This window comes from Protopterus annectens, chromosome 1.part2 (assembly GCF_019279795.1).
Source record: "Protopterus annectens isolate FY-2018-M chromosome 1.part2, PAN1.0, whole genome shotgun sequence".
Classification (NCBI taxonomy): domain Eukaryota; kingdom Metazoa; phylum Chordata; order Ceratodontiformes; family Protopteridae; genus Protopterus; species Protopterus annectens.
In genome coordinates, this window is record NC_056727.1 from 290,124,917 (window position 1) to 290,139,633 (window position 14,717).

Consider the following 14,717-nt stretch of genomic DNA (forward strand, 5'->3'; position numbering starts at 1 on the left):
ACATCTGATATGTGATTGTGAGAAAATAGAAAGAATATCCCAGTCAGGTATTATAACCTGTTGCTCTTAGACAGTACACTGCACATGTATGTATTCCTGTGCGGTATGATTGTGTGAAAAGTTGAAGAAATAAAGACAACACTGTCAGGCAACAGTGACCTTCTGTGCATACCTCTGGTATTTAATTGTAAGGAAAATTCGAGAAATGATGACCATACTGTCCCCAGTCCCAAATAGGTTATAGTGACCTTCTGTGCATACCTCTGAGGTTTGCTTGCAAGTAGAATTTAAGAAGGAATACTCTTACTGTTCCCAGCCCCTACCACCCACAAGCACATGTTCTAGCTGTGATGAAAGGAGGTGCTGCCAGCACAGCTAGCTGGAATTTTGTAAATAATTATGTTATTTGTGAATATCAAATTGATTTATTCAAAATGCTTATGTTCCAAATGTATTAGAACTGTGGGTCATACAAGATAGTGGTGTTACAAATGTATTAAAACTGTATGTCATATTCATGTCGAGTTGATTTGTACAGACGTTTGTGTTGAAAAGGTATTTTGTAAAGTGCTTGGGTTTGAAATTTATCCACAGTGTGCCTTACTGGAGAGAACAGACATCCACATGCACTATTGTAACTGTTTAAATACATATGTTTTAACAGAGGAAACTGGATGGGTAACCTCATTCCAGCAAACCTTAGAAAAATATCTGAAATTGAATCACTTTACAGGCTATGCCATAAAGATGCTATCTCACAGGTTTCAAGGCAGCCAGAGACACAAAGTCTGTACTAGGACACTTTCTGTTTTGTCTGTGCTTTTAACTAATTGCCACTCAAGAAGAGTGTAAGTGCATAATTGTTTTATAACCTCCAGAAGATTAACAGATATAAGCAAAGCCCTTGTGTGTGTATTTTTACAGGTAGGTGCTAAGTCCTGCCAGCTACCAGCAATGGGGGGTTTTCATGGGAACTAGAAGTCAGATGATAACAAGTGATGTCATTCTGCAAGCTATCCCTGCAGTAATATTTCAGATATTATTTTGAGAAGTCTCTTAGTGAGAGACTGAGCATTCTATCTTGGGCCTGACAACAAAAACAAGGGCCACTCACCAAATCATCTGCCTTGCTCTATTAAGTAAGTAGGGAATAGTAACTCTCTTAGATACAGTCAAGAATATCTTGAAGCTTAGTTTAGATAGTTTTTCTTTTTGTCTGAGCCTGCCCTGCAATGTTATTTTAAATATTTCCTGTGATTTTGAATTCTGACTTCACTGTGAATATATACTTAGTATGTTCTTGTTCTTTTATTATTTATTAACAACTATATTTAAACCTTTAATTGTAGTTGATCTTTGTAGAGATAGTCAAGTTCTGGGAGTACTTACATATTTATGTGGTGACACTGTGTGGGCCACTCCTAATAGCCTTGCTCTTGGTTAAACTACCATTTATATTAATATTAATTTCACTCAGTGTATTGGATACCCTTGGAAGACCCTTAAGGTAGCTGGCAGGAGTGTCTGGTGGCAGCCATAATTTCGTTGTAGTCTGGGCAGAAAGGAGCATAGCTAGTAAACCTTTGCCAGCCTTTCCCAGGTGTGTGTGTGTGTGTGTGTGTGTGTGTGTGTGTGTGTGAATCAAATCTCAAAGAATGTGTGTGCCAGGTATTTGGGCAGGGACATGAAACACTGGTTGGCCATAGAGGGTACTGGAGTCCTTGGCTTGGACACTCAGCTGAGATTTCAACTTTATAGCTGTACTGTGGGGAGTCTTATTGGGGATTTGGAGAAAGAGGGATAAAGCAGCCCTAAGACTGACTAGTCCCTGTGTGCTCTTAAGGGAAATTGCATTTGATGCAGAGAGCTGCATCTGGAAATACTGTATGTGTTCCTGTTACCCTCCCAGTGAACATCCCCACTGGTGCCAGTGGTGAGGATTGAGGCTCCTTGACTGCTGGTCCATTGGTGGGTCATCACAATAGCAACCTTTGCACACCTGTGAACAGGGCCATTTGTGCAACAGGTGAGTGCAGGCCACAAGCCCTCAATAAGCCCGTATCACACTCTACTTTGTCAAACTGAGTTGTGGATCTAGATGATGATCTTCATGTTTCACTGTTGCAATCATCACACTTGGATTATCTGCCTGGAGGGAGCCCTCAGTCTGCCCGAATAACAGAGTCTTGGGATTTCTGCGTCTGATGCTGTCACCTCTTCTATGACGTCAGGTCGTGAGGGGTATAAAACATGCAGCCGATGCCATTACATAATCTTTTCTTGCCGCCCAGGAGCCTGAAGCAGTTTGCAAGTGCCGGTCGGCAGCTTCCTGAAATTTTCGTTTTTTGAGTTTCAAACCTGAAGTCTTCTAAAGCTAAGTACCCCATTGGGGATCCTTTTTTCTTGCTCTAACCGATGTCAGAAAAAGTTAACAATTGTCTTGCCTGTGGAAAGTAAATACCTCACAGAGATTTTCATTCTTACTGCATCACCTGTTTAGGCCTAGACCATGACGTCCCTCGCTGTCGGTTTTGTGCCTTGTTCAACGCCCGAACTATTCGTCGTCGAGCTATTTTTGTCACTAAATTCTTTCGCTCTCATTCACGGTATTACAAAATGACTTCGATAAGCCATCCGACTACTGAACTTCTGAAAAAATGCAAGGATAAAGACAGAGACAGACCACATAGGTCCAAAACTGCCGACAGTGCTTATTCGCCAGTACTCAGTGAGGCGCTTTTGCAGCCCCTGTTACCTGCTTCTACAGATTTGCAGGCCTCTACTGAGACCCATTCGGAGCCAGGTATGCCATGAGATGCTTCTTCGACTGTGGAACCTGTGGATGTCTCTACCGTGTATGGGTCTGGAGCCGCTGTGCAGGCACTGCCTTCTGAGGATATATTCAGATCTTCCGATGTTCATATTAAACTGACTGCTTTGTTAATGACTAAAACTATCGAATTTCTTAGGCCCAGAGTTCACACTATGCCTAGGAAACTGACGACCAAAGCGCATTCTCAAGCTCCCATGCCACAGTAGCAAATGCTTAGAATGGCTGAAGATCTTATTACTTTAATTAGGGGAAGCCAGCCTTCCCCCTCTAAAAGACAAAGAATTGATTTTCCTTCTGATTCTACAGACCATGAGTCCGATGAGTCTGACCCCTGTGCTTACCAGGACATACCCTTATCTACCTGTGAGGACTCGGATGTAGTGGATTCCATTCCCTCTGCCTCCCCCCCTGAGGACTTTTCTTTCGGTGAAACCTTACATACCCTAAGAGAGCATTTCCGCTGGGAATGCCAGGACTACCCACAGTCCAAAAAGAGACATGGGGAATTTTTTAGACTTGCCTCAGCATAGGCCTCTAGCTATATCCCCTGTCCTGGATATTGTAGATGATGTATTCATGGAATCCAGTCTTACCCCTGATACTTTACCGCCAGCTCCTACAAAGCCTGACAGGTACTACAGAGTACCTGACTCTCACAAATTTATCTTTAAAAATCCCACGGCGGATCCAGAGACCATTACCCAGGGACCAAAAGGTATTAAGGCTATTACAGCCAAAAACCCTACCCCTTCGGACAGGGATTCTACGGCTTTAGACAGATTTGGTAAGAAGGTATATACCGCTGCAATTCTTGCCATCAGGGCTTTAAATTGCCAGTTTCACATGCTGAAGTACCAGCAGCATATTATGGAACTAATTAAACAAAAATGTTGTTGATTCCTGATTTTGCAGAAAATAAAGACTTACAAGAGTTAATGCATTCGGCAAACCAAGTTGGTAAACATACTTTGCAGTGTGGTTTTGATGCCTTAGAAGCATCTTGCAGGGCTGCTGTCACTGGGTCTGTTCTGAGAAGGCATGCTTGGCTGAAGGAAAAAAACCTTGTCAGACCATGTCAAAGCAAAATAACTAGATGCTCCATTAAACTAAGAATGTTTGCTTGGCTCAAAAGCAGAAGAAGTTCTTAAAAAGATGGAGGAAAAAGCTAAATCTATGCAAACAGTTAAATATTTCTTACAGGTACAGCCACCTAGATTCAGTAGGCATTGGCCTTCAAAAAAATGGTCCTTTACAGTCCCTCCGAGACCTTCTCAGTCTAAACCCTGGGGCAACAGACAACAAAGACTACAGTCTCAGGGTATGCACAGATCAAAACAATGGAGTGCTCCCTCCTCAAAAACAGGGAGTGGTAAGCCATCCCCTTATGGAAAAATTTCACAATGACTTGTCCTTCATTCCTCCCAGCCATGCCCAAGTACTTGCACCCCTTGGAGGAAAACTCACCCTGCGTGCAAAACGCTGGGAGTATATTACCCAACTTAAACATTGTATCCCAGGGATACAGATTCTACTTCCACTCTCTGCCAACCCCAAGTGGATTGCCAGACTTTCCTACAAACCATTGGGCAGAGGCCCAAAAGCAAACACTTTCTCTTCTCAGTATCAGGGCTATTCAACTTGTTCCAGCAGAGCAAAGGGGACCCAGAGAGAACTCTTGGCACCCTATTCTAGATCTGTCAACTCGTAACTCCTTCCTGCTGGTATCAGAAATCAAAATGCTTAGACTCCAGCAGCTGCTTCCTATGCTAGCCAAGGACTCCTGGCTAGTCACCCAAGACTTAAAAGAAGCTTATCTGCACATCACCATAAGGGAATTTTGTAAGAAATATCTACGTTTCAGGGCAGGCTGTATGCACTATCAGTTTTCTGCTCTTCCCTTTGGCTTATCTACTGCGCCCAGGTGCCTGGCTCCAGCCATTGCATACTGCAGGCAGAGAAATATTTAAATTTACCCATACTTGGACGGTTGCCTGATTCAGGTGGACAGTCAAGAATTGCTACTTCAGCACCTGATGTTTGTAAAGAGACTCCTAACTTCTCTGGGCTGTACCATCAACGAAAAGAAGTCACATCTGGTACCCAGCCAAAAGATTGTATTCCTGGGAGCAAGCTTGAACACAACTTCCCAGATGGCATTCCTCACTCCAGAAAAGCAGGTTTATTTGACAAATTACTTCAAACTACTGGCCACCCAAACCCAGCTATCTGCAAGAAAAATACTGCAAGCCCTAGGTTTCATGGCATCATGCATTCTACTAATTCCATATGCAAGACTGCATATGAGGAAACTTCAGTGGTACTTAAAAAGTATCTGGTGTCAACATTCTCAGGACCTGGAAACTGTGATTCCTATCATTCCTTGCCTAAGGGCAGAGTTCCTTTGGTGGGCAGAGGCTTGCAACCACAACAAGGGACTCCCTTTCACTCAACCCCCCGCCGCCCAAACCCTGGTAACAGACACATCAGACTAGGCATGGGGGAGCTCACATGGCAGGCAAATGCATTCAAGGCAAATGGTGCTCAGGACAAATTCACTTGCATATCAACCAAAAAGAAATGTTAGTTGTACAGAATGCACTGGCAGCCTTCAAATACCTTATCCTAATAGGACAACAATTGATAAAGACAAACAGCACCACAGTTATGTGGTACATAAGCAAGTAAGGGGGAACTCATTTTTTTCCACTCTGCAGGTTAGGCGTGGCTCTGTGGAACACAGCCTTGAGCTATCAAGTACACCTGCAAGCTCAATTCCTGCCAGGCAAACAAAATTCACTGGCAGACGACTTAAGCAGAAATCTAATGGACCCAAACGAGTGGAAACTGGAACCCCACTCATTCAAACTTCTAGTACACAAGTGGGGGACACCAGAAGTGGACCTCTTTGCTTCCCCCCCAAAACTATCAGCTGAGCAAATGTTGCACCAGAATTCCCCACAGTCAAGCATGGAAAGTGGATGCCCTATCCTTTACATGGGAAAACCTTTCAATCTATGCCTTTCCCCCTCTGCCCCTCCTTTCAAAAGTACTACTCAAGATCAAACAGGACAGGCCAAGGACAATCCTTATTGCACCAGACTGACCACGCCAGCACTGGTACCCACTCCTACACAGTCTGATAGCAGTGCCACCCTGGCACCTACATCAGGCTCCCTCTGTATTGTCCCAGCAGGAGGGACAGATTTTGCATCCTCAGCTGCAAAACCTGAACCTGGCAGCCTGGCTTATTCCCTAAATACATCACCAGCAACCCTCAGTAAACAGGTGCTGGATGTTATCCTTGAGGGCAGGAGGCTTAGTACTAGGAAATCCTATTCAGAAAAGTGGAAAAGATACTGTTCTTGGAGCCAGTCTCAAGGAAAGGGCACAGCTTATCTAGCAGAGCCAGTGCCTGCATAGTGGCTCCTCTGCCATCTCAGCTCATTACAATACTGAGCCACCCGTCTTCTCTCACCCTCTGAGCAAACAGTTCCTGAGAGGAGTTAACAATTTAAGACCCCCAAGGAGAGCTCCCACTCCTGCCTGGGACCTTAACTTTGTACTAGAGAAGCTCACGCTCCCCCCTTTTTGAGCCTGCTGCTACAACAGAGTTAAAATTCCTCTCTGGGAAAACAGCCTTACTTCTAGCCATCACTTCAGCAAGAAGAGTGTCTGAGTTACAGGCCCTTATAGCTGTGGAACCCTTCATTATCTTCCATGCGGACAGAGTTTCCCTCAAGACTAACCCATCATTTATGCCCAAGGTGGTATCCAGTGTGGCTTTAAACCAATCCATTCGTTTACCAACCTTTTTTCCTAATCCTCAGAATAAAGGGGAAAGGATCCTGCACTCCTTGTACGTGCACAGACAGCTCAGGTTCTATCTTGACAGGAGTAAACCTTTCAGAAAATCTTACCAGCTGCTAGTCAACTTTGCTACAGGGCAGAGAGCAAGGCTGTTTCAAAGCAAACCATTTCTAAATGGATAGCACACTGCATCCATTTCTGCTACAAACACCATGGAAAACCTACCCCCCACAGGACTTCATTCCACTAGGGCTACCTCAATCTGTACAGTATTTCTCAAGGGACTCCCTACCAGTGACATCCTGGAAGCTGGAACCTGGAGTTCTGTACACGCCTTCACCAAGCATTACCACTTACCTATCTTTCCTAAATCCAGAGCTGGATTTGCCACAGCGGTCTTACAAGGCCTGCTAGCCAGCCGTAATACTTCTTGACTGCCTCCACCCTTCCTCAGCTTTGGGAATCAACCCAAGTGTGATGACTGCAACAGTGAAACATGAAGAACATAGTACAGTTGTGCACACTTACCATAAATGTAGATGTTCGAGTGTATTGACTGCTGCAGTCCTGGTTACCCTCCTTCCAGCCCCCTGTGTTTTCTATACCTTCTACCTGTCCTCTTTTTTGGCCATATCTTATGGCAATGGTATTTACTTTCTACTGGAGGTGTTCCTCACCATGTGATTGCTTCCTACTTTTGGGGGCTCCTGACATCTGGGGCAAGAAAAACTGATGTAATAGTGTCGGCTGCATGTTTTATACCCCTGACGACCTGACATCATGGAAGAGACGACCGCATCCGATTCCCGAAATCCCAAGACTGTGGTATTCGGGCCGACTGAGGGCTACGTGCAGGCAGATAACCCAAGTGCTATGACTGCAACACTGAATACACTCGAACATCTACATCTAAGGTAAGTGTACAAAACCTCATTCTGTGAAGCATTTCATGTCTTATTTTTGAAAAATAATAACTTATGTATGCATCACTGTGTTTATTCTATGACTTTGAAAAAAATCATGTCTGTTAAGCACCATTCTGACACTGGAAAGGTTCCTAACAATTTCTTTCACTGCTTTTAAGCTCTAGTCACACACTAGATCATTAACAGCAATCCACAGTCACTACAAAAGAGCAGTGGTAAGTTGGTAGACACTTCAGCCAGCCTTTTATCTAAAGTCTAATGTTCCAGTGTTTAACAGTCTGAATGAAGTTAACAGCTTCTCACCACTCCTCTGTTGCGGTTGCTCTCTGTGTGGCAGCAGTAAGTATGTTACAGCACTACAGCTCTTTTTTCTCTAACTTCTGAATATATGGCTACCAGATCACATACCATGCATGCTCAGCTTTAGCTTCATTTGTAATTTTCTATTAAATTTCTAAGCAGGCATTTCGATTGCAATTCATATTTACACTATATAAATGCTGTGTCTTGGATATACTTCTCTTATGGTAATAGGTAAAAACTGACCCTTAAGATTACTAAGTGACCCTTTTGCTCCTCCCCTCCGCCTTCGTCAGCTTCCAGCACCTTTGGTATACACACATTTTTTGTGTGTGTAATCAGTCTCGTTTACTCATTTATTGCTTACATTTCTGTATTTCTTGTTTGTGAAATGTTTCGTATTTCAACCCAGACTGAGTCTGAAACTGGTCAGTATCGATCACTATCCAGGTAAATAAATATAAATAAAATAAAAACAAAATATTGCTGCTTATTAGTAGTTTAGAAAGATCAAAAGCTGCTTATGTACGGGTAGTCATATTATTGTTTTGCTTTTATTATGTTGATTATATTTTATGCTTTTTATATAGCCTTTCATGGTTTTATTTAATCTTTCCAGAGTTTTTACGGTAATTTGTTAATAATTGTGATAATCTTTCTGTATAATTTGCCTAACTCTAATTCTGCTGAAGTTGTTGAGATTATTTATTTATACTGGCATCTTGTGAGCAGGTATCTGTGCTTCCTCTGATGAGAGTGACTAACTGCTGGAATTTCTTTGATTTTCTATTCAGTGTTGCAGTATTCTTTACATATGGGTTGTATTCTGCCCTACGACCCAACGTCCGGGCAGTATACAAAAACTTTAAGCTACTGCCAGTACTGGGGATGTTGCATGTATGCTTTGACAAAGTCATCGAAGACTACATGGTACGCTCAGAGGTTGGATCTGCTTCCTCGGCAGGTATCTCTCTGGAATCTGCTAGAGGAACAGATCCCAGATGAGTTTTCTTTGAATCCAGGTCTTCCTCGTTTCCTGCCCCAGCCATCTCAACAACTCTTCATAGATGCTACAGACATGGGCTGGGGTCGACCTTTACATCCAAAAAAGTTCAGGGTCTATGGTGTCAGTCTCAGAGGAGAGAGCACATCACCATCAGAGAAATGAGGGCTCTGCTCATAGCCTTGCAAATTTTCCATCCTCTTTTTCAACCAGGTCCTCTGAAAATCCTTACAGACAACACCACTGTCCTATGGTACATAAACGGAGGGTACCAAATCTTACCTTCTGTGCAGGCTAGCAATGAAGGCATGGGAGCTAGCCATTCAGTACAATATCACTCTTTATGTTGTTTATCTTCCATCTGCTTAAAATACTGTGGCAGACACATTAAGCAGGATAATGACACAATCCCATGAATGGATGCTTCACAGGGATGTGGTTTTGGACCTGATTAATCAGTGGGGTACTCCACATCTGAAACTATTTGCCTCCCCTAAGAACAGACAGCATCCTCTCTTTTGTGCCAGGACCCTGCATCCTCTGGCTTGGAAGGTGGCCACCCTTTCCTACTTATGGAAGGGTTTTTTTTTTATGCATCCCCTCTTCCCTATAATAGAGAAGGTTGTGCTGAAGATTCAGCAGGACAAACCGAAAATTTTGTTGATGACTCCCTTTTGGCTAAGACAGCATTAGTTCCCCCTTCTGCAGTTAGCCAAGGGTCATCACCACAGCTTGCCTCACTGGATGGATCTCCTTACACAGAACAAGGGATCCTTACTTCATCCAGATCTGTCAACATTGCAGCTGACCCTGTGGGTGATCAACTTCTGATCCCTTCCAGGCACGTTTTTCTCAGGACATGCTTGGGATTTTGCAGGAGGCCAGGAAACCAATACAAGAAAATCTTATACTTCCAAATGAAGAAGGTTTTCTATCTGGTGTCTAAAAGAAATGTAGATCCATTTATTGTGGACATGCTTGTTGTGCTTTCCTACCTGTGTGAGCTTCTTAAAAGTGGCTTATCATATTTGTCTGTGAAAGTCCACTGTTCTGCTCTTTTTGCTTGCCTGCCATTGTCACCTCCTTTAGCTTCCAGATTGGAAGTCAAGCTTTTTCTTAAAGGCATCCTTGGGACCTTAATTATGTTCTGAAAAATCTGCCTCTGCCTCCCTTTGAGCCTGAAGGTTCTGCTTCACAGAAGTTTTGCACTTGGAAAACTGTGCTGCTGGTTGCTTTGACTTCTGCTAGGAGGGTCTCCCAAGTTACAGGCATTGATGACATCTCCACCCTTTTTTGTTTTTTCACAAGGACAGAGTTTTCATGCAAACTAATCTCTCTTTTATGCATAAGGTTGTGAATGACTTGTCTCTTAATCTATCCAGCTGTGCCTACCTTCTTCCCTTCCCCACAGTCCTCCAGTGAAAGAATTTTGCATATGTTAGATGTACACAAGCAATTTAGATTTTACTTGGATAAGGCTAAAGCCTATAGGAAGTCAGATCAGCTTTTTGTGTCCTTTCATCCCAGGGCTCTGGGTTTACCCGTTTCTAAGTAGACTATTTCTTCCTGGATTTCTAAAGTTATTGCCTTTTGTTATGATTTCCATGGTAAGTCTTTGGCTACTTCTCTCAGAGCCCATTCAGCTAGATCTGTGGCTTCCTCAGGGGCTTTCTTTAAGGGTCTGGATACTAACTCCATTTTGGAGGCTGCTACGTGGTCTTCTGTGCACACTTTAACTAAACATTACAAGTTGGACTCTCTTTCTGGGTCCAGAACAGGGTTTGCAAGGGCTGTTATTCATGGCTTTCTGGAGTCTTCTTCCTTGCAGCCTTCTTCTGTTCCTTCCTCCTCCCTGGGTTCTATTTAAGCTGTGGCACTCTCCCATATGTAAAGAGTACTGCAACATTGAGTAGAAAGACACAGAGTAGTTGTGTAAAATCTTACCATGACCATAGATGTCCTTCTCTTCTATGTTCCAGTATTCTGTCCCTCTCACTTTCCTCCTGCAGCTTGTATCTTCCCTGGATGACTTATTGTTTTCCTTAGGACTCCTGTTTCTCAAGGGGCATTATAATTCTGAGGATGGTACATGCAGACATCCTTTTATGGCTAATGTTGTCAAAACAGACATGTGACATCCCACATATTGGCAGTAGCTTCAAGCTTTTGTATACTGGCCAGACATCAGGTCGTAGGGTGGAATACAACCCATATGTAAAGAATACTGCAACATAGAAGAGAAGGAAATCTATGGTTATGATAAGATTTTACACAACTATTCTTTACTCTTTGCTCTTATTTACCAGAGGTTGCATTTTCGGAAACCTTTATATGATTCTATTTTGTTAGGGCAAGTCATTACAGGATAGAAAGCAGGGAGTGCCAGGGGTATCACTTGCCTTAACCACATACTTGGCTAAATTGTGATTAGTGTTACTTTTTACTGCCGTAGAGCAAAACGCTCTTGTGGACCAGGGTGGTCGTGCTTTCTTCATGTGCATTGTTGACTTTTAGATTGGGAATGGGATTCTTCTTCACTGGTCCAGTCTAAGGCTCTGTTGTTTAATGCTGGGTCCCTCTGGTACAGGTTGGGCCTGGTGTCACACTTCCTTCTTTTAAAGAATTTGGAAGTTGTAATCTAGATGTGGTGGGATGAAAACCTTGGGTCCTTTATGAAGGCCGTGATCATGAACGTTTCTTAGTGAGTCATAGCCCTAAGTAGGGCAACACAATTGTTGAGGTAGCAATGTATTTTTGCACCAGATTTGTGATGGACAAATTAATATTGGAAGAACCCATTCTTTTGGGTATGTCTTCTGAGTAGGTGCATATTGTAAATGTCTCCTAATTAAACATCCAGCTAGTTATCATGGGGAATTTCAGTAAAAGTTCATGAACTTCCTGTCATTGTAGGCTTGAATTGTCTTTGTTGATTTCAATGCCTGTGTTGATGCTGAGCCTGTGAAACTTGCCATGGGACTGGTCCAGGTTATAAAGAGTTTTGGTTTTGTTCAGATAATTTCAACAGTGACTAATATTCTGGGGCATTCTTTAGAGCTGATATTCCATCATGATTGGAGGCAAACTAGTCTCAGTCTGATGACTGTCTGGTCTGTTTCCTCCGGAACTCTCACTGAATGTAACATCTCATATTCTGCTAGTTTGTTGCATGGACATGAGAAATGTTACTAGTAGTGGTTTTAATGCCCTTGCTGGGTCCACTCCTTTTTGGGAGGATAGTGTTGATGGTCCAGAACTCTGGGTGACAGCTTATAATCAAGCTGTCACTGGAACTGTAGATATTTGTCACCCCAGAGTGTGTATGCCTGGTACTCATGGCCAGGAAGGACTGGAGTGACCAGCAGCTTTGTTACGTACAATTACAAGGGTGCCAGCTGAAATGGGTATAAAGGCCATGTCTTCTTGAAGATAAACTAAGAATTGTTATATAGTATGCTGTATACCAGTCAGAGATGTCATGCACAAAGGCAGTGTTTTTGTTTTTTGAGATCACTCCTGCATCAAGCCACTATATTTCATGTTGTTGACAGCCTTTGCAACCGTATCTGTCTTGCTACTTCGAGAACATTCAGACCTCAGTGTATAATGAGGATGCACATCTCTTTGCAGATATGATTGTTACCCTCGTTGTACTCTTTTCTTCTCCCTATAGTATCAGTTGAGATTGATAGAGGACTTGATTTGAATTTCCCAGACTTTTTTGGACCAAGTTTAAATGTAATGACTTTAAAGAAGGACGAGCATGTGTTTTTTGTAAGGTAGACCTTGGTTCTTCCAGACTAGTTAAATCTTGTCTGATGTCCCTTGGTCTGATTGGCAGAAGCATACTGGTTTTTACTGGCCAGTTTGGTCAATACTCAGAATGTAAAACCTGGAAGATTGTCTGCATACTGTCATAACAAAGGACAATGATAATGTGAGTTTTAAATTTTCCTCACTTTCTTCCACTTCTTTAGTTGCATTTGTTATATCTACAGTTCATGGGTATGGGGCTTGCCATCAAGTTGGTGGTGGGGCTAACCCACAGCAAAAAGAACATATATATATATATATATATATATATATATATTTTTTTTTTTTTTTTTTGTGTCCCTGTCAACCTCTCAAAGTTTTAGTTGTTTTGAAGAAGACATGATTGTTCATAATTGACCCCTGTTTATTTTCCTGTGTGTGTGTGTGTGTGTGTGTATGTGTCTGTCTCACCAAGGATGTTGCTTTTTTCTCCTTGTTTAAAAGAGACATTGTTCATAGGTTTGTATTAGGCTGTTGATTGGCTAGATCATTTTTAGTCTAGTCACTAAAGTATCATTCATTGCTACTCTTTATTATGAACAAATTTACTATATACTCCATGTTTTTCAGGGCTAGAAGGGGCCAGACCCGAGGTGAGTTTACATTTTCCCATTCACTACTTGAAGAGAGTCAGGCAGCTACTTTGCTTTAATATAAAGGGAAATTCTGTTCCTGAGGAGAAGACTTCTTTGACAGAGAGGTATCTTTCCTCATAACAGGTTCTTTTTATGTTGCGGTGAAGGCTTAGTTCTTTCAAGTGAGTATTAATTTTGTAAATGTGTAGGAGATCACACAAGACTAAGTAAACTGAGGCTTTGCAGACAAGTCAGAGGCCATCCCTTAAAGGTCTGAGAAACTGAGGAGAAAGCTAGCTCTTTAAGGCAGCCTGCATAGCATGTGGATGTCATACCACTGATTTCCTTTGTGATGAATCACTAGGGTTTTTCAGGTTGTCATGTGTCTGGACAGATACCATCCAAAAGGGGTATTATATTCTGCTATGGGTCTGATAAATGAGGAGTAGAGAGAGGCTTTGCAGACAAGTCAGAGGCCATCCCTTAAAGGTCTGAGAAACTGAGGAGAAAGCTAGCTCTTTAAGGCAGCCTGCATAGCATGTGGATGTCATACCACTGATTTCCTTTGTGATGAATCACTAGGGTTTTTCAGGTTGTCATGTGTCTGGACAGATACCAACCAAAAGGGGTATTATATTCTGCTATGGGTCTGATAAATGAGGAGTAGAGAGGGACAGAGGGATAATAACTTCCTTCAACCTAGAAGATACAGCCCTGATGATCAGCTTGGTTAAGTAAAAGGACTCCCTGGCAACAGAGTAGGTACATGATGGTCAAAGGCGAGTTCATTGTTGAGAAAAGTGTCAAGGTCCCTAATGACTTTGTCTGTTTTAAGGGTGGGTGGTAGATGCATGGGCATTGACATTTCTAAAAGGACACAAAACTACATTTCTTTGCATTTAGGTTTAGGATATGGTCATTGCACTGTCTTTGTTTTTGTTAGTGGGGCTTCTTAGCAGCTCTGGGAGTGTACTTGTGATTTAAGACAGCTCCAAGTTTGCAATCTTGGTCAATCACATAACCAGAGAATCAGCTTTGACATCAGAAAAATAAATGTCAAGCAATAGTTGTCCCAGTAGAGAACTCTGGGAAACCTTACTGCTAGTGAGGCTTTTAACTGACGGCATGCTCCCTATATTGATAGATTGGGTCATAATAATGAGACATTTGGCTTTCCAGTGGGTTACATAAAGGTTTATAGTTACATTGATTAGTTTATCAATAATATCAAAATGTAGGATGGTTTGAGACCTCTGTCAGGTCAAAGTAGGTTATGTGCACAGGTTTGCCTTCATCCATTGCTTCAGTGACTTTTTCAAAGCTAAGATTAGGAGGCAGTGTCTACCTTTTACAAGCCCAAGCTCTTTTTGAGTTTAGGGATTGTAGACTGCCAGTGCAATAACACTGTATAGACTTATCAGTCTGTAGTTACCAGGATGGGTGAGGAGTCGACTTTTGTG

General features: G+C 42.4%; 1 protein-coding gene across 1 annotated transcript in view; it reads left to right on the plus strand.

Annotated features, from left to right (window-relative positions):
• KIF16B (kinesin family member 16B) overlaps positions 1-14,717 on the plus strand; it is a 3,706,250-nt gene that overhangs the window by 2,889,742 nt on the left and 801,791 nt on the right. The gene's annotated exons all lie outside the window — the stretch shown is intronic.